The sequence below is a fragment of the Pseudophryne corroboree genome, chromosome 8 (assembly GCF_028390025.1).
Source record: "Pseudophryne corroboree isolate aPseCor3 chromosome 8, aPseCor3.hap2, whole genome shotgun sequence".
NCBI lineage: Eukaryota > Metazoa > Chordata > Amphibia > Anura > Myobatrachidae > Pseudophryne > Pseudophryne corroboree.
Genome location: NC_086451.1, coordinates 306,262,120 through 306,286,849, shown reverse-complemented (window position 1 = coordinate 306,286,849; position 24,730 = coordinate 306,262,120). Strand labels below are relative to the sequence as shown.

At 47.1% G+C, this 24,730-nt stretch overlaps 1 long non-coding RNA gene across 2 annotated transcripts in view; it reads left to right on the top strand.

Moving 5' to 3' along the window:
* LOC134949032 (uncharacterized) overlaps nucleotides 1-24,730 on the top strand; it is a 52,068-nt gene that overhangs the window by 2,334 nt on the left and 25,004 nt on the right. For both annotated transcript variants that reach the window (XR_010183085.1, XR_010183086.1), the window contains exon 2: nucleotides 3,879-3,998. This is a non-coding gene — a long non-coding RNA (uncharacterized LOC134949032). The remainder of the gene's footprint in view (nucleotides 1-3,878; nucleotides 3,999-24,730) is intronic.

Here is a 24,730-nt window from a genome sequence, read left to right as displayed (position 1 = left end):
ACCCCTGTATAGTATATGTGTGTGTATAGACTCCTGTATAATTTCAGTGTGTGTGTGTGTGTGTGTGTGTGTGTGGACCCCTGTATAGTGTGTGTGTGTATGTGTATGTATGGACCCCTATACAGTGTCAGTGTGTGTGTATATGGACCCCTGTATAGTGTCAGTGTGTATGGACCCCTGTATAATGTCAGTGTTTGTGTGTATGGACCCCTGTAGAGTGTGTGTGTGTGTGTGTGTGTGTGTGTGTGTGTGTGTGTATGTATGGACCCCTGTACAGTGTCAATGTGTGTGTGTATATGGACCCCTGTATAGTGTCAGCGTGTATGGACCCCTGTATAATGTCAGTGTTTGTGTGTATGGACCTCTGTAGAGTGTGTGTGTGTGTGGACCCCTATATAGTGTGTGTGTGTGTGTGTGTGTGTGTGTGTGTAAGTACCCCTATATAGTGTCAGTGTGTGTGTAAGGACCCCTGTACAGTGTGTGTGTGTGTGTGTGTGTGTGTGTGTGTGTGTGTATGTATGGACCCCTGTATAGTGTGTGTGTGTGGTCCCCTGTATAATGTGTGTGTGTGTTTGTGTGTAAGTACCCCTATATAGTGTCAGTGTGTGTAAGGACCCCTGTATAGAGAGAGTGTGCGTGTGTGTGTGTGTGTGTGTGCATGGACCCCTGTATAATGTCAGTGTGTGTGTATGGACCCATGTATAATGTCAGTGTGTGTGTGTGTGTGTGTATGGACCCCTGTATAGTGTGTATGTATGGACCCCTGTATAGTGTGTGTGTGTGTGTGTGTGTGTATGGACCCCTGTACAGTGTGTGTGTGTGTGTGTGTGTGTGTGTGTGTGTGTGTGTACCCCTGTATAGTGTCAGTGTGTATGGACCCCTGTATAGTGTGTGTATGTATGGAACCCTGTACAGTGTCAATGTGTGTGTGTGTGTGTGTGGACCCCTGTATAGTGTCAGTGTGTATGGACCCCTGTATAATGTCAGTGTGTGTGTGTGTGTGTGTGTGTGTGTGTGTGTGTGTATGTACCCCTGTACAGTGTCAATGTGTGTGTGTGTGTGTGTGTGTGTGTGTATGGACCCCTGTACAGTGTCAATATGTGTGTGTGTGTATGGACCACTGTATAGTGTCAGTATGTATGGACCCCTGTATAATGTCAGTGTGTGTGTGTACGGACCCCTGTATAATGTGTGTGTAAGTACCCCTATATAGTGCCAGTGTGTGTAAGGACCCCTGTATAGAGTGTGTGTGTGTGTGTGTGTGTAAGTACCCCTATATAGTGTCAGTGTGTGTAAGGACCCCTGTATAGAGTGTGTGTGTGTGTGTGTGTGTGTGTGTGTGTGCATGCATGGACCCCTGTATAATGTCAGTGTGTTTGTGTGTGTGTGTGGCCCCTGTATAGTGTCTGGATGGACCCCTGTATAGTGTGTGGATGGACCCCTGTATAGTGTGTGGATGGACCCCTGTATAGTGTCAGTGTGTGTGCCCCTGTATAATGTCGTGTGTGTGTGTGTGTGTGTGTAAGAATTCAGCCAGATTTTTTAAATTACAATTTAAGGGGCACCATTTTTTTTATTTGCCCTGGGCGCCTTTAACCCTAGTTACGCTTCTGCCCTCTTCCTGTTATCCAGTGTCTCCCAGTCACCCACTATCTACCTGTTACCCTCTATCACAGCGTCACACACTATCTCCCTGTCTCCTATGCTTCCCCAGTCACCCACTATCTCCCTGTCACTCAATATCTCTGTCACAGTCTATCTTCCTGTCACCCTCTCACCAACTATCTCCCTGTCACCCCTGCATCCCCAGCCACCCACCATCTCCCTGTCACCCTCTCCCGGTCACCTCTATTATCTCCACAGGGGGTGTGGGGTTTAGGGGCAAAATATTGCCTAGGGAATCAAAATAGTTAGGGCCAGAGGTTCAATCCAAATTTTGATCCAATTGTCCATTTGGGCGTTATCGTTCACACAACGCAAGCCACGCATGAATGATGTCATTATGTCAACCCCCTTTTCACCCCCTTAGGGGAGGTTTATTAAAAATCTGATTACGCAGTCTTCCTCTTTCCTATCTGAAGAATACCTGTCACATTTCATCTTCCTAACATATCGGGAAGTAAGAGAGTCAGTGAGTGAGGGCTTTCGTGTGTGTGTGTGTGTGTGTGTGTGTGTGTGTGTGTGTCTCTCTCTCTCTTAAAATACACCCTCTACTTTAAAAGTGCAGGATCATTGGAAGTTGAGGGGCCCCAGAGATATCAGTGTACTGGGCCCCAAAATTCTGTTGCTGGCCCTGAGTAAAGTCACCCCAGCCAATCAGTGTGGTGCAAGATGGCACCTGTAGCCTCCACTCAGTGAACGAAGCATTCCTTGCCGCCACTCACCCCTGCTCAGTGCCGGCTCCCTGTTGCTGCCCACTCAGTGTCTACCAGGACGGCTTATGCGCCAGCACCCGTCCCTGCTGTTACTCCTCCATAGTGCTGCCACCTCTGCTGCTCCTCTCCTTTCTGCGGTGGGCTGCTACCCACCGACGGCTGCTTGAATGTGTGCCGCCTGTGACCCACTTGCCGCTGATGCTGCCCTACCGTCAACGCTGGTGTTCCTGCTCCTGTTCTGGCTGCTTCTCCAGGTTTGAGAACCCAAAGGATCTCTTGGCCGGGTGAATGCCTATATTAGGGTAAAGGTGAAAAAATAACCTGGGGCACAACAAGGTTTGGATAACGATAATGGTATAATATTTATAGTTTGTTTAAACAAAGTCTCTGTTAGTACAGGTAACAGATATGACGTAGAAATAGTACATTTAAAAGAAATAAAAATCAAAGTCAAAATAAAATAAAAACAGTAAAAATAGTTTTTGGTAACACAGTCTCAAATAAATAATGTACAATGTAAAAGTACAGTATACAGGCAGTTTTGCAGCCCATAAAGATTAGTTTTGAAATGGAGAGAGCAGCATAGGTAGTGGTGACTGATGGTCCTGCTCCTAATATGTTAATGCAGAGAGTAATACTAATATGGGCACTTACACCTACCCGGCGGCGGTTAGCAGCCCAACTTCATAATGCAATAGTTCACTGGATACTTTTGTCTGCTATCGCAGTGATCGCTACACTGCAGGAGTCCCGGCACACAGGCACCTGTGCAACAACATCATTGCCTCTGGGAAGAGACGCCACCTAAACCAAATCCACACAGATGGATAGAGACAAAAGTATCCAGTGAACTATTGCATTATGAACTTGGGCTGCTAACCGCCGCCGGGTAGGTGTAAGTGCCCATATTAGTATTAGTCTGCATTAACATATTAGGAGCAGGACCATCAGTCACCACTACCTATGTTGCTCTCTCCATTTCAAAACTAATCTTTATGGGCTGCAAAACTGCCTGTATACTGTACTTTTACATTGTACATTATTTATTTGAGACTGTGTTACCAAAAACTGTTTTTATTTTATTTTGATTTTTATTTCATTTTTATATGTACTTACATGTTACACTTTTAAATGTACTATTTCTACGCCATATCTGTTACCTGTACTAAAAACACTTCATTTAAACAAACTGTAAATATTATACCATTTTTTTTCTTTACATACTATGCTGGGTGGCTCTTATTATGGCTAGCCACTCCTCTCTGGTCAGGTGGCCACACCCCTTCCAGCATATGGCAACGCCCCTTAGTGGGCCCATATGATTGCATTTCCCTGGTGGGCCCTTCATGCCCCAGTCCGACACTGTCTGTAGGCAATAGGGGCAGTGTGCTACAAAGGAATCAGGGGTGTTTATCTGTTAAGCCCAGGGAAGTCATGCATTTGTAGGATAGGAAATGTGTGTCTTACATGCTTCATTGACTTCAGTACATTTCTCCCCTGCAGTTTTTGTGCAGCTGAAGGCATGTGACTAATCAAACAGGACAGCTGTGAGGAACTTCTTTAAGAAGGCAAGATGGGAGTCTCATTTACCTGAGAGTCTAGGAAGGGGAGGAGGAGTCTAAGGTATAAAAATAGTGTCTGGGGGATTTATCTGGATGGCCAATGTCAGTAAAGCTGGCCTGTGACTAGGAAGAAGATCTCAGTTAGTGATAAGGCCGTTTGGTAGCTTCTGTAAGGAGCTAGGACCTTTGACATTGCATTGTATGAGAATAAACTGTATGATGGATACAAGTTGGTTTTGCCTTGTAAATGCCACTTTAAAAATACAGCCATTCTCGGCTGACATCCCACACCTCTGGCAAACTCGGACCCTGTTACGTATACCCCAGTGTGTGCTTCCATTACACAGCTTCAATTTCAAAGTACAGTATATATTCAGAAAGTGAGGCTTTAGAATTTTTGTTTAAGTTTCCGATATCTAAAATCAAAATGAATAGAGCCACATGTACAGATTATCTAAATCTATGCAATATATCTATGAGCGGCTGGTCATGTCCTAAATCGCATATAGGCAACTGCTAAAATATATGCTTCTAATACAGTATATGCAACTCGCATAAACTGAGATGTATCATGGACTTCCTAATGTTTTATTGGGTCGCTGGATTGGGGGTGGTTAGGGAGCTGGTGGGGCATATATAAAAGTCTTTTGATGTCTCTGCCAGATGTTAGTGATTTCAACCTGCCCAACATTGCTGTGTGACTATTATACTGCCCGCCAAGAACCTTTGCAATTTGGCTGGACCATTATGCAATAGATAGCACCTGTCATTGTGTATCAATTCCTGTTTCCCTATACAGTAGATTCAGAGGCAGAACTCTGGGAGGCAACGGAGTCAGCTGCTGCCGGGCTCCTGCTTTGAAGAGGGGCACTTCTCCTCCTGTTCAGCGATATTAATCAATTAAGTTAATTGACAGCAGCCGGTATCTCTTCCGTAGCCGACTCCCCCACTAGTCACTACACCTTACAAATCACACCCTCTTTATTATAGATACACAGGAAACAGACACCTTACTGATTAAGCTATTTGCTCCTATAAAGGAAGCATGAGAATTCTAACTATGGGCAGTTATTTCTCTGACAATTACAAGTAACTTCATATAGTTAGAATTCTCATACTTCCTATGCAGGAGCAGATATCTCCATCAGTAAGGTGCATGCTTCCAGTGTAATAGGTTGTGGGTTCTAATCCTGGGTATGACACTTGCAAATTAATTGTCAGAGAAATAATCAGCATTGTGAGTGACTGAGCAGATCTATGTAGTGTGTGGCTGGACCCCTACATAGATCTGCCTAGTTGCAACGGTTTTGTAGTAGCTTCATATAGTTAGAATCGGCAGGCTTGCTATGCAGGAGCCAAAAATAAAAAAATATATTTTTTTACACGTATATATATATATATATAGGGGGGCACCAATATTTTTCTTGCCTCCGGGCAACTGTGACAAACTTACGCCACTGAGTAGATTGTAAGTTCTAACACTGCTGTTTGCCATTGTAAAGTGCAACACAATATGCTGCACTATTTAAGAAACTGTTAATAAAAAATTAAAATTGTAGGATGGGAACAGTGTTGTGTGAGAGATGAAACACGTTAAGGGGGGTCCGTGCTTAAATTCTAAGCAATCTGACTAGATTACTTAGAAAAGAAGCACACATCGCTCCGTGTGTATGCCCCTTAGCGACAGTGATTGGCGGCCCTGTGCGTCGCTATCTCTGTCTCTAGATTGGCCTAGTCAGATCGCTCACTTCACCTCAGCACACACGATGCTGTGTGCTGAGCGTTCTGTGATAGGTTGCTCAGCACACGTCTTCCCGTGTGTACCCCCCTTTAGGAGCATAGCCAGCAATAAGATGGTATCTGTTGTCAGTCATTTTCCGACAGTATGGCCATGAGCTATATTCTGTGTAGTAATACTTTTCTGCGTTTTTTTTTTCTTTTTTGTTATCCATCCAAACAGTCCTGTTAGAGTAAATGTTAATAAGAACACTCCGGGCACTTTTAAGAGAGGAGGAGGCCCATGTGCTGTCTCCTCCGTTAGGGCCCCCTCCTCTCTGACGGCAGTGCTGGAGAGTCTGAACACTAGAGGGCTGAGACTCTACTGCGCATGTGCAGCTTACCGGGAAAATGGCAGTGGCCATTTTCCCTGTGATTTCTCCACTGTGCCATTTTCATGGTGATTCCAGAACGCTGCTGACATCGGTGCGGGACTTCGGAGGGGTAAGTATTTAAAAAAATGGGTGCAGCGTGTACGGTGGGGCTCCCCTCTGGACTCAGGGGCTCGTTTGCACCGCACACACTGCACTCATTATAGATACGCCAGTGAGCCCACTATTGAAATGTCACTCTTAATAGATAGTATCTATTATATATTTATATAATTTTAGCCCTGCCCACTCCATGCGGACCCGCAGTTCCTGATATTATCTCTCTATCCTGCCCACTTCACTAGGACAATTTGGTAGTCTCCCACACCATCTGGTAGAGTAGGTAAGTATCTTATCTAATTTGTGTATTTTAATTTTATTTATTATTTTTGTTGGAATTCATATGAAAAAGAAGATAATGAAATTTTGAAAATAATGTATGAACTTGTTAACAGTTATTGCTTTCTGTGGACGGAAGGTGAGGTAATAGATAGCGACCAATGGTGTCAAACAGTACCAAAGCTGGGTAATTTATATTTCTCTGACGTCCTAAGTGGATGCTGGGACTCCGTAAGGACCATGGGGAATAGCGGCTCCGCAGGAGACTGGGCACAACTAAAGAAAGCTTTAGGACTACCTGGTTGTGCACTGGCTCCTCCCACTATGACCCTCCTCCAGACCTTAGTTAGAATCTTGTGCCCGGCTGAGCTGGATGCACACTAGGGGCTCTCCTGAGCTCCTACAAAAGAAAGTATATTTTAGGTTTTTTATTTTCAGTGAGATCTGCTGGCAACAGACTCACTGCTACGAGGGACTAAGGGGAGAAGAAGCGAACCTACCTGACTGGAGATAGTTTGGGCTTCTTAGGCTACTGGACACCATTAGCTCCAGAGGGATCGAACACAGGACCCGACCTCGATCGTTCGGTCCCGGAGCCGCGTCGCCGTCCCCCTTACAGAGCCAGAAGCATGAAGATGGTCCTGAAAATCGGCGGCAGAAGACTTCAGCTGTGCGCCATTGCTCCTCATGCACACCTCACACTCCGGTCACTGATGGGTGCAGGGTGCTGGGGGGGGGGGTGCCCTGAGCAGCAATATTAAACACCTTGGCTGGCAAATCTACACAATATATAGTCATATAGGCTATATATGTGTAAAATACCCCTGCCAGAGATCCATAAAAAGCGGGAGAAAGTCAGCCGAAAAAGGGGCGGGGCTATCTCCCTCAGCACACTGGCGCCATTTTTTCTTCACAGTGCAGCTGGAAGACAGCTCCCCAGGCTCTCCCCTGTAGTTTTCATGCTCAAAGGGTTAAAAAGAGAGGGGGGGCACTAAATTTAGGCGCAATATTGTGTATACAAGCAGCTATTGGGGAAAAAATCACTCAGTTATAGTGTTAATCCCTGCATTATATATAGCTCTGGTGTGTGCTGGCATACTCTCTCTCTGTCTCCCCAAAGGACTTTGTGGGTTCCTGTACTCAGTCAGAGCATTCCCTGTGTGTGTGCGGTGTGTCGGTACGGCTGTGTCGACATGTTGGAGGAGGAAGGTTATGTGGAGGCGGAGAAGATGCCGATAAATGTGATGTCGCCCCCTGGGGGGCCGACACCAGAGTGGATGGATAGGTGGAAGGTATTAACCGACAGTGTCAACTCCTTACATAAAAGGCTGGATGACGTAACCGCTATGGGACAGCCGGCTTCTCAGCCCGCGCCTGCCCAGGCGTCTCAAAGGCCATCAGGGGCTCAAAAACACCCGCTACCACAGATGGCAGACACAGATGTCGACATGGAGTATGACTCCAGTGTCGACGAGGTTGAGACGTATACACAATCCACTAGGAACATCCGTTGCATGATCTCGGCAATGAAAAATGTGTTACACATTTCTGACATTAACCCAGATACCACAAAAAAGGGGTTTTATGTTTGGGGAGAAAAAGCAGACAGTGTTTTGTTCCCCCATCAGATGAGTGAATGAAGTGTGTGAAGAAGCGTGGGTTCTCCGGATAAGAAACTGGTAATTTCTAAAAAGTTACTGATGGCGTACCCTTTCCCGCCAGAGGATAGGTCACGTTGGGAGAATATCCCTTAGGGTGGATAAGGCGCTCACACGTTTGTCAAAAAAGGTGGCACTGCCGTCTTAGGATACGGCCACTTTGACGGAGCCTGCTGATAAAAAGCAGGAGGCTATCCTGAAGTCTGTATATACACACTCTGGTACTATACTGAGACCTGAAATTGCCTCAGCATGAATAGTGCTGCTGCAGCGTGGTCTATTACCCTGTCAGGACAGGGATACTATTTGCTAACCATAGTGCATATTAAAGACGTTGTCTTATATATGAGGGATGCACAGAGGGATATTTGCCGGCTGGCATCCAGAATTAATGCAATGTCCATTCTGCCAGGAGGGTATTAGGGACCCGGCAGTGGACAGGCGATGCTGACGTTAGAAGGCACATGAAGATTCTGCCTTATAAGGGTGAGAAATTGTTTGGGGATGGTCTCTGGGACCTCGTATCCACAGCAACTGCTGGGAAGGAAAAAATTTACCTCGTTTCCTCACAGCCTAAGAAAGCACCGTATTATAAGGTACAGTCCTTTCGGCTTCAGAAAAGCAAGCGGGTCAAAGGCGCTTCCTTTCTGCACAGAGACAAGGGAAGAGGGAAAAAGCTGCACCAGACAGCCAGTTCCCAGGATCAAAAATCTTCCCCCGCTTCCTCTGAGTCCACCGCATGACGCGGGGGCTCCACAGGTGGAGCCAGGTGCGGTAGGGGCGCGTCTCGGGAACTTCAGCGACCAGTGGGCTCGCTCACAGGTGGATCCCTGGGTTCTGCAAGTAGTATCACAGGGATACAAGCTGGAGTTCGAGGCGACTCCCCCTCGCCGTTACCTCAAATCAGCCTTGCCTGCTACCCTCGAGGAGAGGTAGTACTGGTGGCTATTCACAAGCTGTACTTCCAGCAGGTGAAAATCAAGGTACCCCTCCTTCTACAAGGCCGGGGTTACTATTCCACAATGTTTGTGGTACCGAAACCAGACGGGTCGGTGAGACCCATTCTAAAATTTAAATCCTTGAACACTTATATACGAAGGTTCAAGTTCAAAATGGAATCGCTCAGGGCGGTTACTGCAAGCCTGGACGAAGGGGATTACATGGTATCACTGGACATCAAGGATGCTTACCTGCATGTCCCCATTTACCCTCCTCACCAGGAGTACCTCAAAATTGTGGTACAGGACTGTCATTACCAATTCCAGACGTTGCCGTTGGTCTGTCCCGGCACGAGGGTATTTACCAAGGTAATGGCCGAAATGATGATACTCCTTCGAAAAAAGGGAGTTATAATTATCCCGTACTTGGACGATCTCCTTATAAAGGCGAGGTCCAGGGAGCAGTTGTTCGTCGGAGTAGCACTATCTCGGGAAGTGCTACAACAGCACGGCTGGATTCTGAATATTCCAAAGTCGCAGCTGGTTCCTACGACGCGTCTACTGTTCCTGGGTATGGTTCTGGACACAGAACAGGAAAAAGGGTTTCTCCCGGAGGAGAAGGCCAAGGAGTTGTCATCTCTAGTCAGAGACCTCCTAATACAAATACAGGTGTCGGTGCATCAATGCACGCGAGTCCTGGGAGAGACGGTAGCTTCTTACGAAGAAATTCCATTCGGCAGGTTCCATGCAAGGATCTTCCAGTGGGATCTGTTGGACAAGTGGTTCGGGTCGCATTGGCTGATAACCCTGTCTCCAAGGGCCAGGGTGTCGCTGTTGTGGTGGCTGCAGAGTGCTCATCTTCTAGAGGGCCGCAGATTCGGCATACAGGACTGGGTCCTGGTGACCACGGATGCCAGCCTTCGAGGCTGGGGGGCAGTCGCACAGGGAAGAAACTTCCAGGGACTGTGGTCAAGTCACGAGACTTCCCTACACATAGATATTATAGGACTAAGGGCCATTCACAATGCCCTAAGTCAGGCTAGACCCCTGCTTCAACACCAGCCGGTGCTGATCCAGTCAGACAACATCACGGCGGTCGCCCATGTAAACCAGCAGGGCGGCACAAGAAGCAGGATGGTGATGGCAGAAGCCACAAGGATTTTCCGATGGGCGGAAAATCATGTGTTAGCACTGTCAGCAGTGTTCATTCCCGGAGTGGACAACTGGGAAGCAGACTTTCTCAGCAAGCACGACCTCCACACGGGAGAGTGGGGACTTCATCCAGAAGTCTTCAAAATGATTGTACACCATTGGGAAAGGCCACAGGTGGACATGACGGCGTCCCGCCTCAACAAAAAGCTAAAAAGATATTGCGCCAGGTCAAGGGACCCTCAGGCGATAGCTGTGGACGCTCTGGTAACACCGTGGGTGTACCAGTCGGTGTATGTGTTCCTTCCTTTGCCTCTCATACCCAAGGTACTGAGAATACTAAGAAGGAGAGGAGTAAGAACTTTACTCGTGGTTCCAGATTGGCCAAGAAGAGCTTGGTACCCAGAACTTCGAGAAATGATGTCAGAGGACCCATGGCCTCTACCGCTCAGACAGGACCTGCTGCAGCAGGGGCCCTGCCTGTACCAAGGCTTACCACGGCTGTGTTTGACGGCATGGCAGTTGAACACCGGATCCTAAAGGAAAAAGGCATTCCGGAGGAAGTCATTCCTACGCTGATTAAGGCTAGGAAAGATGTGATCGCAAAATATTATCACCGAATATGGCAAAAATATGTTGCTTAGTGTGAGGCCAGGAAGGCCCCAACGGAGGAATTTCCACTGGCACGATTTCTGCACTTCCTACAGTCAGGAGTGACTACGGGCCTAAAATTGGGTTCCATTAAGGTCCAGATTTCGGCTCTGTACATTTTCTTCCAAAAAAGAACTGGCTTCACTGCCTGAAGTTCAGACTTTTGTTAAGGGAGTGCTGCATATTCAGCCCCCGTTTGTGCCTCTAGTGGCACCGTGGGATCTCAACGTGGTGTTGGATTTCCTGAAGTCACATTGGGTTGAGCCACTTAAATCCGTAGAGCTAAAATACCTCACGTGGAAAGTGCTCATGCTGTTGGCCTTGGCGTTGGCCAGGCGTGTATCAGAATTGGCGGCTTTGTCATGCAAAAGCCCTTATCTGATTTTCATATGGATGGGGCGGAATTGAGGACTCGTTCCCAATTCCTTCCTAAGGTGGTATCAGCTTAAGTGATGTAAGTAAACGTAAAAATACACCGTGAAACATCCATAAAAAGTCAGAATAGTGCAGAGCCGCGGACTTCCTGCCCGGGCTGCATGTGACGTCACATCCGCCCCACGTCCGGTGTCCGGCTCCTCGAAGTGCGCATGCGGTGGTTTCGTGTGGGGGAAGCTCGTGTAGTCCTATGCGGCTGCTAGATTCATATCCTGTCCGGGCTGGTATTGACAGAACGGGATCCGCCGGCGGCCATTTCTTAGTGGATTAAAGTCCATAATTTATGCGGCGGCCATGTTTTTGGAGTCCAGAATGACAGCTTAGAAAGTTTATTATGAGGGTTGTTGTTCGCTCGGCCGCCGGCGGATCCCGTTCTGTCAATACCAGCCCGGACAGGATATGAATCTAGCAGCCGCATAGGACTACACAAGCTTCCGCCACACGAAACCACCGCATGCGCACTTCTAGGAACCGGACGTGGGGCGGATGTGACGTCACATGCAGCCCGGACAGGAAGTCCGCGGCTCTGCACTATTCTGACTTATTATGGATGTTTCACTGTGTATTTTTACGTTTACTTACATCACTTAAGGTCCCTATTAATGTAAGGTGATAACAAACATGTAATTTGAATATCTTAGATCCCCCTTGCTAATTGATTACAGGAAGTGATGTATACACCACTTCCTCCTTAGGCTTAGTATATATATCTGTCTGTCTCTAGCCTCAACTCACCCCTTGATGAAGTCCAGATGGGACGAAACGCGTTGGGTGCTGCCTTGATCTAACCTCATTCATTGAAAGTTAAGCTATACTCCTCTTTTTTAGTCGTTTTAAGTTTTTGAACGCCATTTTTTCTTTTATCCATTTACCTTTAATGCTGAATGTTCCCCCCTTTTTTATGTTCTCCTGCCTTTTTTTAATGAACTTTAGATGTCTTTACTGGTTTTTATGCTTTTACACCCAGTATTGTTTTAGTGTTTTCTATGTGCAATAAATTGTTTATACCTTTTATATAAATTACCCAGCTTTGGTACTGTTTGACACCATTGGTCGCTATCTATTACCTCACCTTCCGTCCACATATTTGTCTCCCTTAGGTACTTATACCAGTACCTATACATACCTGAGGTAAAAAGCTGACGCCCTGTAGACCATAGGGAGTGTCTATAAGCAGGTTTATTTGAATTTTTTTGCACTGTTCCCATACTAGTTTTTCACAATAGAGATACTGCATCTGTGGCGCTGGTAGCTTTCCTGGTACACAGTTATTGCTTTCTCTTGAAGTGAAAAGGCGTCACCTAGTGCAATCAATTGTGATGACATCCAATCTGATAAAGTAATAGCATTGAATCCCTGTACCAAATAAAAATATTGTCTTATCTGAATTAATTCCAATGTTGGGTCACTTTTCTACAACCATTTTTAGATCAACAGGATATCCATTACAGCATGCTGTATGAGCTCAGAAACAAAGATATATACAATTACCATCATAGTGTAGTATTTTAAGTTTAATTTTAATAGACAATAGATATCAAATTTACATTGATTAAAAAAGAATAATAGTGGGGTGGGGGAGGGGTGCCCAAGACGGGCATGGAGTAGCACACATGCTGTGCAGCTCTCCGGCCACTATATCCTGCACCTTCATCCTGCTTCTCCCCCTGGGGCTGTTTCTCGGACCACAACTGCCTTAAAGCTGGGTACCCCTCCAGGACTCCGTTTGGGTTGCCCTGAGGCCGAACACCGCCGTGATATAAGCCGTTTGCTGTGAGGGCTCCGAGGCGTGCTGGGCTCACGTGGGATGCTGCTGCCTCGTGCTCCGCTCTCCTCTGGATGTCCACGTCTCCGCTGTCTGCTACAACCAGCTGGGACACGCAGAGCCAGGTGAGCTCATCGGGTTGCCGCTGCTGCTCTCCGCTGTGTGGGCGCCTGGTGCAGCTCCTGTGCAGTCATTCCCCTCGTCCCGCTGCCTCTACTTTTGCCTGCTCGCTGACCACTTCCTAGCCCCCCTGTCTCTGTCTCTGCCTCATCCTGCCTAAATTAACCCTTCCAGGGCGTACCTGGGGTGAGAGGAAAGCTGAGCTGCTGCTGCGGAGGTTGAGGTTGGTGGGGGCTGTGCAGCAAGCCTGTGCTGGGTGCTCTCTCTAATATATGCACCCCTGCCCTCCCCATTTTTTCCTCCTTGTGTATTGAAGTGCCTGCTGACAACCACCTTCCATTGGGAATTGGGGTCCTTATTCCTGACCTGGACTTCATACAGTGGGGATTGGCCCTGCGTGCCTTGTTAAAGTAACAGCGGCCATTTTGTGGGTCATATACGTGGGATACTGTGTGTCCCCTGCACCTTGTGTACTGTTCTACGGCCCGCTACGTCGACACTGAGTGATACAGCCGTAAGCTTCTGTTTCTATATATATATATATATATATATATATATATATATATATATATATATATATATATATATATATACCGCACTTATTGTGACTTTAATATTGTGTTGGTACTTGCTCCCTCCTTCTTTGCCTGCATTTGCTTTTATATGTATTAGTGGTCTGGTGCTGCGACATCGTGTTATCCAAGGTGGTGAAAGGCCGCCAGCAAAATGCTGCGGCGGGTACGATAGAGAGGTTTGTCCGAAATCCTGCTTCTCAACAGCAACGGGGGGAGAATGGGCGATCTGAGGCCTCGCCCACATCTCCCGCAAACAGTTCTGCTTCCTCTGAGCCACCGGATACTGCCTTACAAAGAGTCTTGGATGCCGTAACTGCTAGTGAGGCTCACTTGGCTGATAAGATTGGGCAGGTGCAGGCTGATCTTTCTATTATTCATCAAGACCTTCAGCGGGTGAGAGAGAGAGAGTAGGAGAGGTTGAGACTCGTATCTCTACTGTCGAGGATACTGTCACTCCGCTAGGGAGGCGTACCGACGCCTTGAAATCTCAGATGACTGATGTGCGCAAAAAACTGACTGATTTGGAAGGTCGCTTGCGGCGCAGTAATATTCACTTCATTGGCCTGCCTGAAAAAGAGGAGGGCTCATCTCCTGAAGAGTTTCTTGAAACATGGCTCAGGGATGCGTTTTGGTCTGAGGAGTTTTTGTCCTACTTCACAGTGGAACGAGCCCATAGGGTGCCGATGCGCCCACTGCCACGGGGGCCCCCGCCCCGTACCTTCATTGCCAAATTCCTCCAGTTCCGTGACTGGGACACTGTTCTGAAACTTACTCGCACAAAAGGCCCTCTCAAATGGAACGGGTCACCAATATTGGTCTTTCCGGACTTTGCGGTGGATGTACAGAAGGACAGGGCTCAATTTCTACCTATTAAACGGAGGCTCCGTGAGCTTAATTTACCATATGCCATGCTCTTTCCATCAAAGCTGTGGGTGGTGGCTGATGGAGAGACTAAATTCTTCGCAACTCCCCGTGAGGCCTCGGTGTGGCTGGATAGACGCTTTCCGGCGAGACGTGCTCTTGCAGATCCTTGATCATTTTCTGAGGTTCCGGATGCAAGACTTATGCTATGTATGCGGCACTTATATGCCTTCACTATGTCCCTTTGCTCTATGGCTGTGAAAGTTTTATGTCTGTTATTTTAGTTGACCATTTAGACCTGCTACATTTTCTCTGTCTGTATATGCTGATATGTAAAGGGGGGGGGGGGGGATTATATGGTCCTGCCATATCCAAAAGTGTTCTGTTCTTAAGCCCTGGTGAGAGATTGTATATGTTTCTTCTCTTTTTCCCCCTTTTTGTTAAGGTGTGGTTTGGTAGCTGGGAGCTTTTTTCTTTTCTCAGTGCCATTATATTTTTGGCTCTGCCTAGATCATTGCTTAATGTGATTTTTGGTTTTGTCTACGCAAGTTAATGGTGACATTTTTTCTTGCTAGGGATTTGTAATCTGTTTTGGGATCCAAATATGCTGCAAGTTGGGAGTAGTATACAGGGTGTGTGTGGGGGGGGGGGGGGGGGGGGGGGGTTGTTTCAGGCTGCTACTATTTTTTTGTGTGGATGTTTTTGGTTTGATTGTGTGTGGATTGCTGTTCTACTTATCGAGCACTGGTGCCTTGCGATTGCGGGCCTGGGAGGTGGGTGTGGCTGGCTGCGGGCTATAGTCCTTAATAGGACTACGATCTCCTATGGCTGGACTTAGAGTGTTATCGTGGAATGTGAGAGGGCTCAATGATAAAATTAAGAGGTCCCTGGTGCTTAGACAGATCAGACAGTATGCCTCTGATATCATATGTCTTATGGAAACTCATTTAGTGGGCGGCAAGATTCTTTCCTTTAAGAGACCCTGGGTGGGATGGGTGTTCCACTCTATGCACACCTCTGCCTCCCATGGGGTTTCTATATTAAAAAGACTGTTCCCTTTGTGTTGGAGTCTGTACAAACAGGGGGAGATACATATTTTTGAAGTGTAGAATACATTTTGTCCCTTTGCTTTTACTAGCTGTGTATGTGCCGCCTCCTTACTCTCCCGATGTCCTCAAAAAAGTTGCAGAGTTTGTCATAGGTGGTCATTCAGAGTTGATCGCAGCTAGCAACTTTTAGCTGCTGCTGCGATCAATAGTACACGCCTATGGGGGAGTGTATTTTAGCTTAGCAGGGCTCCGATCGCTTGTGCAGCCCTGCTAAGCTAAAAAAAATTCAAGCAGAAGTAGACTAGGGCTGGACATACCCTGTGCGATGGATCCAGTGATGATGGGCCCGGCTTTGACGTCACTCCTCCGCCCTCCGTTGTCATGGACACGCCTGCGTTTTACTCACCACTCCCCGAAAACTGTCTCCAACGGTCCGGATCTGCCCGTCCATGCCTCCTTCTTGTCAATCTTCTTAGCGGTCGCCGCTGCGATCGCTTCCGTCGTAAGCCGCAATGTAACCCGGTTTGGAATTCTTTGAGATGAATAAGGCTGAACACTCTCTATTTTGTGGGACACGTTTATAGCATTTCTGAGGGGAACCCTAATTAAAAGGGTGTCCAATTTTGAAGTCCTTTTTTAGGCGTCGGGAGTCCGAGTTGGAGGCCCAGAGTGTTGCTGTGGAAACACGGTATTTACAGGATTGTTTAGATTGTTCCAAATTGGCCTGGCTGTCAGCCCAAAAGGAATGGAAAGATTATTTAATGGAAAAGACTCCGTATAGACTTCTTTTTTCCTCCCATACTTTTTATGCTACTGGTGATAGGCTGGGGTCATATTTGGCTTCCCTGGCATGGGGTGAGAGGTCTTCTAATATTGTGGTTGAGCTTGATGGTTCAGATGCACTACTCTTTACAGACTCCACAGATTGCGTCGGAGTTTGTGTCCTATTATAGGCGTTTGTATAGCTCCAAATTAGACTGTATCCCGTTGCAATTAGATGACTATTTACGGACTGTACAATTTCCCTCATTGTCTTGTGAAGCGCAAGATTTTCTTGAGGTGCCTATCTCGCCGGAAGAAATTGTGGTCGCTATTAAGGCCTCTCCCAGTGGTAAGGCTTTGGGACTGGATGGTATACCGTCTGAGCTATATAAACAACATTTGGATTTTTTCATCCCTCAGCTACTTGAGTTGTATAATCTGATTTTTGTACAAGTGTTTCTTCCCCCATCCATGGTAGAAGCATAGATTGTGGTCCTTCCTAAACCTGACAAAGATCATAGGAAGGTAGATTCTTATCGCCCTATCTCCCTTTTGCCCACTGACATCAAAATTTTGGCCAAAGTCCTGGCGTGTAGACTGAATCAGGTTATTACACATATTATACACCCTGATCAGACGGGATTTATGCCGAGTAAATCGACATCCATTAATCTTAGACGATTGTTTACTCATTTACAAATTTCCCGTGAGGTGTCCTCTTCCTCCATTGTTGTTTCATTGGATGCCGCTAAGGCCTTTGATTCCGTGGAGTGGGATTACCTATGGGAGACAATGCGTAGGTTTTATTAAATATGTTCGGTTGATGTATTCTTCTCACTCGGCCAGAGTGGCGGTGAATGGCTTTGTGTCACAATCCTTTCCATTGTCTAGAGGCACACGTCAGGGGTGCCCACTGTCCCCTACCCTGTTTGCTATTGCTATTGAACCCCTTGCATGCCTTCTGAGGGCGAACAATGAGATTTCTGGTCTTAAAGTGGGTACTAGGGAGGATAAAATAGCTTTATATGCGGACGATATTTTATTATTTGTGGATCGCTATGCTGAGTCTATGCCCAGGATATTGGATACTATTAATGAGTTCGGGCGCTACTCTGGGCTTCTGATTAATTGGGTGAAATCCTCCATCAGCCCGCTTCAGGGTTTGATTCCTACTTTTCCACTAGTTTCCCTTCCGCTACGGTGGGTGGACTCTTTCAAATATTTGGGTATTTGGATGTCTAATGATCCTCACAAATTTTCCTCCCTCAATATCACACCGCAAATAGCTTATCTTTGCAACAGAGTGAAGATATGGGGAAAATTACCCTTAACTGTTACAGGGAGGGTTAATATGATAATGTTTTTCTCTAACGTCCTAAGTGGATGCTGGGACTCCGTAAGGACCATGGGGAATAGCGGCTCCGCAGGAGACTGGGCACAACTAAAAGAAAGCTTTAGACTACTGGTGTGCACTGGCTCCTCCCACCATGACCCTCCTCCAGACTTCAGTTAGAATCTTGTGCCCGGCTGAGCTGGATGCATACTAGGGGCTCTCCTGAGCTCCTAGAAAGAAAGTATATTTTAGGTTTTTTATTTTACAGTGAGATCTGCTGGCAACAGACTCACTGCAGCGAGGGATTAAGGGGAGAAGAAGCGAACCTACCTAACTGGTGGTAGTTTGGGCTTCTTAGGCTACTGGACACCATTAGCTCCAGAGGGATCGACCGCAGGACCCGACCTTGGTGTTCGTTCCCGGAGCCGCGCCGCCGGCCCCCTTACAGAGCCAGAAGCAAGAAGTGTTCCGGAAAATCGGCGGCAGAAGACTTCTGTCTTCAACAAGGTAGCGCACAACACTGCAGCTGTGCGCCATTGCTCCTCATGCACACCTCACACTCCGGTCACTGATGGGTGCAGGGTGCTGGGGGGGGGCGCCCTGAGGGCAATATAAGACACCTTGGCTGGCAAATCTACACCATATATAGTCAGGAAGGCTATATAGGTGTAAAAATACCCCTGCCAGAATTCCAGAAAAAGCGGGAGAAGTCTGCCGGAAAAGGGGCGGGGCTATCTCCCTCAGCACACTGGCGCCATTTTTCCCTCACAGCTCCGCTGGAAGGACGCTCCCTGGCTCTCCCCTGCATTGTGACAAGCTACATAAGGGTAAAAAAGAGAGGGGGGGCACTAAATTTAGGCGCAGTATATATATATATATATATATATATATATATATATAAGCAGCTATAAGGGAAAAAACACTCATTTATAGTGGGATCCCTGTGTTATATAGCGCTCTGGTGTGTGCTGGCATACTCTCTCTTTGTCTCCCCAAAGGGCTTTGTGGGGTCCTGTCCTCTGTCAGACAACTCCCTCAGGCAGGGAGGCAGTGTTAGAGGCAATTCACAAGCTGTATTCCCAGCAGGTGATAGTAAAGGTGCCCCTACTTCAACAAGGACGGGGTTACTATTCAACAATGTTTGTGGTGCCGAAACCGGACGGTTCGGTGAGACCCATTTTAAATTTGAAATCCTTGAACACATATATAAAAAAATTCAAGTTCAAGATGGAATCGCTCAGGGCGGTTATTGCAAGCCTGGACGAGGGGGATTACATGGTATCACTGGACATCAAGGATGCTTACCTGCATGTCCCCATTTACCATCCTCACCAGGAGTACCTCAGATTTGTGGTACAGGCTTGTCATTACCAATTCCAGACGTTGCCGTTCGGTCTATCCACGGCTCCGAGGGTCTTTACCAAGGTAATGGCCGAAATGATGATACTCCTTCGAAAGAAGGGAGTTTTAATTATCCCGTACTTGGACGATCTCCTGATAAAGGCGAGGTCCAGGGAGCAGTTGTTGGTCGGGGTAGCACTATCTCGGAAGGTGCTACAACAGCACGGCTGGATTCTAAATATTCCAAAGTCACAGCTGGTCCCTACGACACGTCTACTGTTCCTGGGGATGGTTCTGGACACAGAACAGAAAAAAGTGTTTCTCCCGGAGGAGAAGGCCAAGGAGCTGTCATCTCTAGTCAGAGGCCTCCTAAAACCAAAACAGGTGTCGGTGCATCACTGCACGCGGATCCTGGAAAAGATGGTAGCCTCCTACGAAGCAATTCCATTCGGCAGGTTCCATGCGAGAACCTTTCAGTGGGACCTGTTGGACAAGTGGTCCGGATCGCATCTTCAGATGCATCGGCTGATAACCCTGTCTCCAAGGACAAGGTTGTCTCTGCTGTGGTGGCTGCAGAGTGCTCATCTTCAAGAGGGCCGCAGATTCGGCATACAGGACTGGGTCCTGGTGACCACGGATGCCAGCCTTCGAGGCTGGGGGGCAGTCACACAGGGAAGAAACTTCCAGGGACTATGGTCGAGTCAGGAGACTTCCCTACACATAAATATTCTGGAACTGAGGGCCATTTACAATGCCCTAAGTCAGGCAAAACCCCTGCTTCAAAACCAGCCGGTACTGATCCAGTCAGACAACATCACGGCAGTCGCCCATGTAAACCGACAGGGCGGCACGAGAAGCAGGACGGCGATGGCAGAAGCCACAAGGATTCTCCGATGGGCGGAAAATCACGTGTTAGCACTGTCAGCAGTGTTCATTCCGGGAGTGGACAACTGGGAAGCAGACTTCCTCAGCAGGCACGACCTCCACCCGGGAGAGTGGGGACTTCATCCAGAAGTCTTCCAACTGATTGTAAACCGTTGGGAAAGGCCACAGGTGGACATGATGGCGTCCCGCCTAAACAAAAAGCTAGAAAGATATTGCGCCAGGTCGAGAGACCCGCAGGCGATAGCTGTGGACGCTCTAGTGACACCGTGGGTGTACCGGTCGGTTTATCTGTTCCCTCCTCTTCCTCTCATACCAACGGTACCGAGGATAATAAGGAGAAGAGGAGTAAGAACTATACTCATTGTTCCGGATTGGCCAAGAAGAGCTTGGTACCCGGAACTTCAAGAAATTATGTCAGAGGACCCATGGTCTCTGCCGCTCAGACAGGACCTGCTGCAGCAGGGGCCCTGTCTGTTCCAAGACTTACCGCGGCTGCGTTTGACGGCATGGCGGTTGAACACCGGATCCTGAAGGAAAAGGGCATTCCGGAGGAAGTCATTCCTACGCTGATTAAAGCTAGGAAAGAAGTAACCGCAAACCATTATCACCGCATATGGCGAAAATATGTTGCATGGTGTGAGGCCAGGAAGGCCCCAACGGAGGAATTTCAGCTGGGCCGTTTCCTGCACTTCCTACAGTCAGGGGTGACTATGGGCCTAAAATTGGGTTCCATTAAGGTCCAGATTTCGGCTCTGTCGATTTTCTTCCAGAAAGAACTGGCTTCACTACCTGAAGTTCAAACTTTTGTTAAGGGAGTGCTGCATATTCAGCCCCCTTTTGTGCCTCCTGTGGCACCTTGGGATCTCAACGTGGTGTTGGATTTCCTAAAGTCACATTGGTTTGAGCCACTTAAAACCGTGGAATTGAAGTATCTCACGTGGAAAGTGGTCATGTTGTTGGTCTTGGCTTCGGCCAGGCGTGTATCAGAATTGGCGGCTTTGTCATGTAAAAGCCCTTATCTGATTTTCCATATGGATAGGGCAGAATTGAGGACTTGTCCCCAATTTCTCCCTAAGGTGGTATCAGCCTTTCATCTGAACCAACCTATCGTGGTGCCTGCGGCTACTAAAGACTTGGAGGCTTCCAAGTTGTTGGACGTAGTCAGGGCCCTGAAAATTTATGTTTCCAGGACTGCGGGAGTCAGAAAGACTGACTCGCTATTTATCCTGTATGCGCCCAACAAGTTGGGTGCTCCTGCTTCAAAGCAGACTATTGCTCGCTGGATCTGTAGTACGATTCAGCTTGCATATTCTGCGGCTGGACTGCCGCATTCTAAATCAGTGAAAGCCCATTCCACGAGGAAAGTGGGCTCTTCTTGGGCGGCTGCCCGAGGGGTCTCGGCTCTACAACTTTGCCGAGCAGCTACTTGGTCGGGGTCAAACACATTTGCTAAATTCTACAAGTTTGACACCCTGGCTGAGGAGGACCTAGAGTTTGCCCATTCGGTGCTGCAGAGTCATCCGCACTCTCCCGCCCATTTGGGAGCTTTGGTATAAACCCATGGTCCTTACGGAGTCCCAGCATCCACTTAGGACGTTAGAGAAAATAAGAATTTACTCACCGGTAATTCTATTTCTCGTAGTCCGTAGTGGATGCTGGGCGCCCATCCCAAGTGCGAATTGTCTGCAATACTTGTATATAGTTATTGCCTAACTAAAGGGTTATTGTTGAGCCATCTGTTGAGAGGCTCAGTTGTTATCATACTGTTAACTGGGTATTGTATCACAAGTTATACGATGTGATTGGTGTGGCTGGTATGAGTCTTACCCGGGATTCAAAATCCTTCCTTCTTGTGTCAGCTCTTCCGGGCAGAGTATTCTAACTGAAGTCTGGAGGAGGGTCATGGTGGGAGGAGCCAGTGCACACCAGTAGTCTAAAGCTTTCTTTTAGTTGTGCCCAGTCTCCTGCGGAGCCGCTATTCCCCATGGTCCTTACGGAGTCCCAGCATCCACTACGGACTACGAGAAATAGAATTACCGGTGAGTAAATTCTTATTTTTCAGCCCAAACTCCTATATGTTCTGCAGCAGTCCCCTGTTTACATCCCTCAAAAGTCTTTAAACAGATAGATGGTTTGCTTTCCTCATTGATATGGGCTAATAAACGGGCATGATTGAAACTTGACACTGTGACCAGAATGAAAGTTTTGGGGGGATTGGCTCTTCCCAACTTCCGATTTTATTATTTTGCAGCACAACTGGCACATCTTTGGGAATGGGTTGATGACCTTGATAACTCGGCTTTGCATTTGCAGTTGGTGCTACAGGAATATCCAGGTGGTTCCCCACTGCAACTGCTTCCTTGTGGAAGTGTCAAAATGTCCACAGTGCCGCTTGTAAAACAGTCTATTATTATTTGGAGGTTGGCGCACTCTGTACTGCAAGGGCATGGTATTGACCCTGACACCCCGCTAGATAATAGATATGGACTGAATGAGCTATCTCAACTTCAAGTCAGGGAGGTCTGGGGGACATGGGGAGTATTCTCTTTGGGACATCTATACACTGGCAGGGCGTTTAAATCCTTTCAGCAACTTCAACAGGAGTTTAATGTTCCATTGGTGTTCATTTTTTGTTTCCTTCAATTAAGACATGCTATTGCTGCCCAATTCCCTAATGGTCCTCCAATTCTTGCTGACTCCTCGGTTAATCTACTATTGCAAATGTTGGGATCGGGACACTTAGTTTCTAAAATATATGGCCGTATACTCCAAACGCATTATATGGAACCCCTTGCCTCTCTTAAGACTAAGTGGTAATCTGATTTAGGTCCATTATCGGATGACATATGGGAAGGTGCTCTGGGGTCTCATCGGCTTTCAACTTCCTCCGTCAGATACCAGCAAATACAATTGTTCATACTACATAGGGTATATATGACCCCGCTGAAACTGTCGCATATTGGGGGATCCCATAGCTCAAAATGTCCTAAGTTTGGAAGTTTGCGAGCATTCTTTTGGCATATGCCCTGGTTATGTCCCATGGTGTCGGCATTTTGGAAAGAGGTCATGCATGCTGCAGTTAACACGGGTATTCCTTCTCCTATACTTACACCTGTGACGTGTGCACTAGCGGTTATTGAGGAAGAGGTTCTAGATCCACCCAGTAGATGCTATGTTATAAACTTACGTGTCCTGGCCAAGGTTTGCATAGCCAGACTTTGGCTGGCTAATGAAGCCCTGATCCTAAAGTCCTGGATTTCTCTGGTTAATGAATCCATTGCGCATGAGAAATTTGTGTTTCTAGCCAGGAATGCAGAGAAAAAGTTTCTTACGGTTTGGGGAAAGTGGTTGAGCTCTTGCTATTTCACGGATAGGTAATGTCGAGCCTTAAGCTGGGTACACACTAGTAGATATATCTGCAGATCAATTGATCTGCAGATATATCTATGGACGGATCGGGCAGTGTGTTCAGCATACACACTGCCCGATCCGTCGGACTGACGTCATGAACTGGGCGGGTGTGTACACACGCCCGCCCAGTTCAGCTGTCAATCACCGCCGGCCGCCGCATGTGTACGGGCAGTCGGCCAACCGCCCCGTACACACACACAGCGACGCGCCAATATATCGGTAGATATATTGGCCGTCGGCTGTGCTGTGCGGCCGACGCGATACGTCTGTGAACGACGGAGTTCACAGACGTATCGGCCGTACACACTGGCCAACGCTCCCGCGATATATCGGCCGTTCAAGAGAACGGCCGATATATCGACCAGTGTGTACGGGCCATTAGAGATACTTGGATAACTGTTGATTGGGTCTTTTGCGAGAGATGTGTGGTGGGTAGCCCGTGGCCAGCCATGTTCATGTTCAGTTTTGTTTATTTAATTTCATTTCTCAATATGTGATTTTTTTCTGTGCTGTTTTGTATGGTGAATTGATTTCTTATGCGATTCCTGTTCTATTGCTACATGCGTACTATGGATCACTGCATATGAGAATATACGCTCTGGCGTTCCCGTGATGTGTTAATATGATGTGATATTCTATGGATGTTATATTGCTCTGAAATTGAAAAGGTTTATAGAAGCTTGTGGAGAGATGGTGCTGGACACATAAGGGGTTGATTTGTAATTTGAAACGCGTCGATACACGAAAATCCCGTCATCAAGTCACCTGGCAGTGACGCCTCACAAACTTCCAGTTAGGAAGGAGAGACGCCAGCCACCGCAAACCAGCGGACCACTGTGAGATCCAAGACCAGAGGACCCAGAGGTAGGATAGGGACAGACAGTATACCTGCCAGGGACCTTCTTCATTGTGTCTGGAAGAGCTACATTGGTGTGGAGGTACCATTGGAGATCAGGACTTTCAAATTTTCAAAAAAGAGCTTAAACATTTCAGGGCACCTTGAGTTCACCATTAACCCATTGTATTTTTAACCTATTTCCTTTTCAGCATTAGACACCTACATACTGTTATGTTGCTCTGTCACCAGTGTTCTGCAGTTCTCTGATTTTGGCGGGAATCTACATTTACATGATCTGCTCTCTCTTTTAAATATGTGCAGCTGAATGTCAGCTGATGTGTTTTCTGTTTTTGTTTTCTTTTCTGTTAAATTTGTAAAAATTTCAAAAATCCAATAAAAAGCAATTGAATAAAAAAATAAAAAGTAAAAAAAAAATAGCTTATCTGAATCATAGTGGTATACACTGGAGATATCAGGATCCAATTATGCAGTATACAGTAGTATAAGGCAGAAGATTTAGTTTTTGAGACATCATA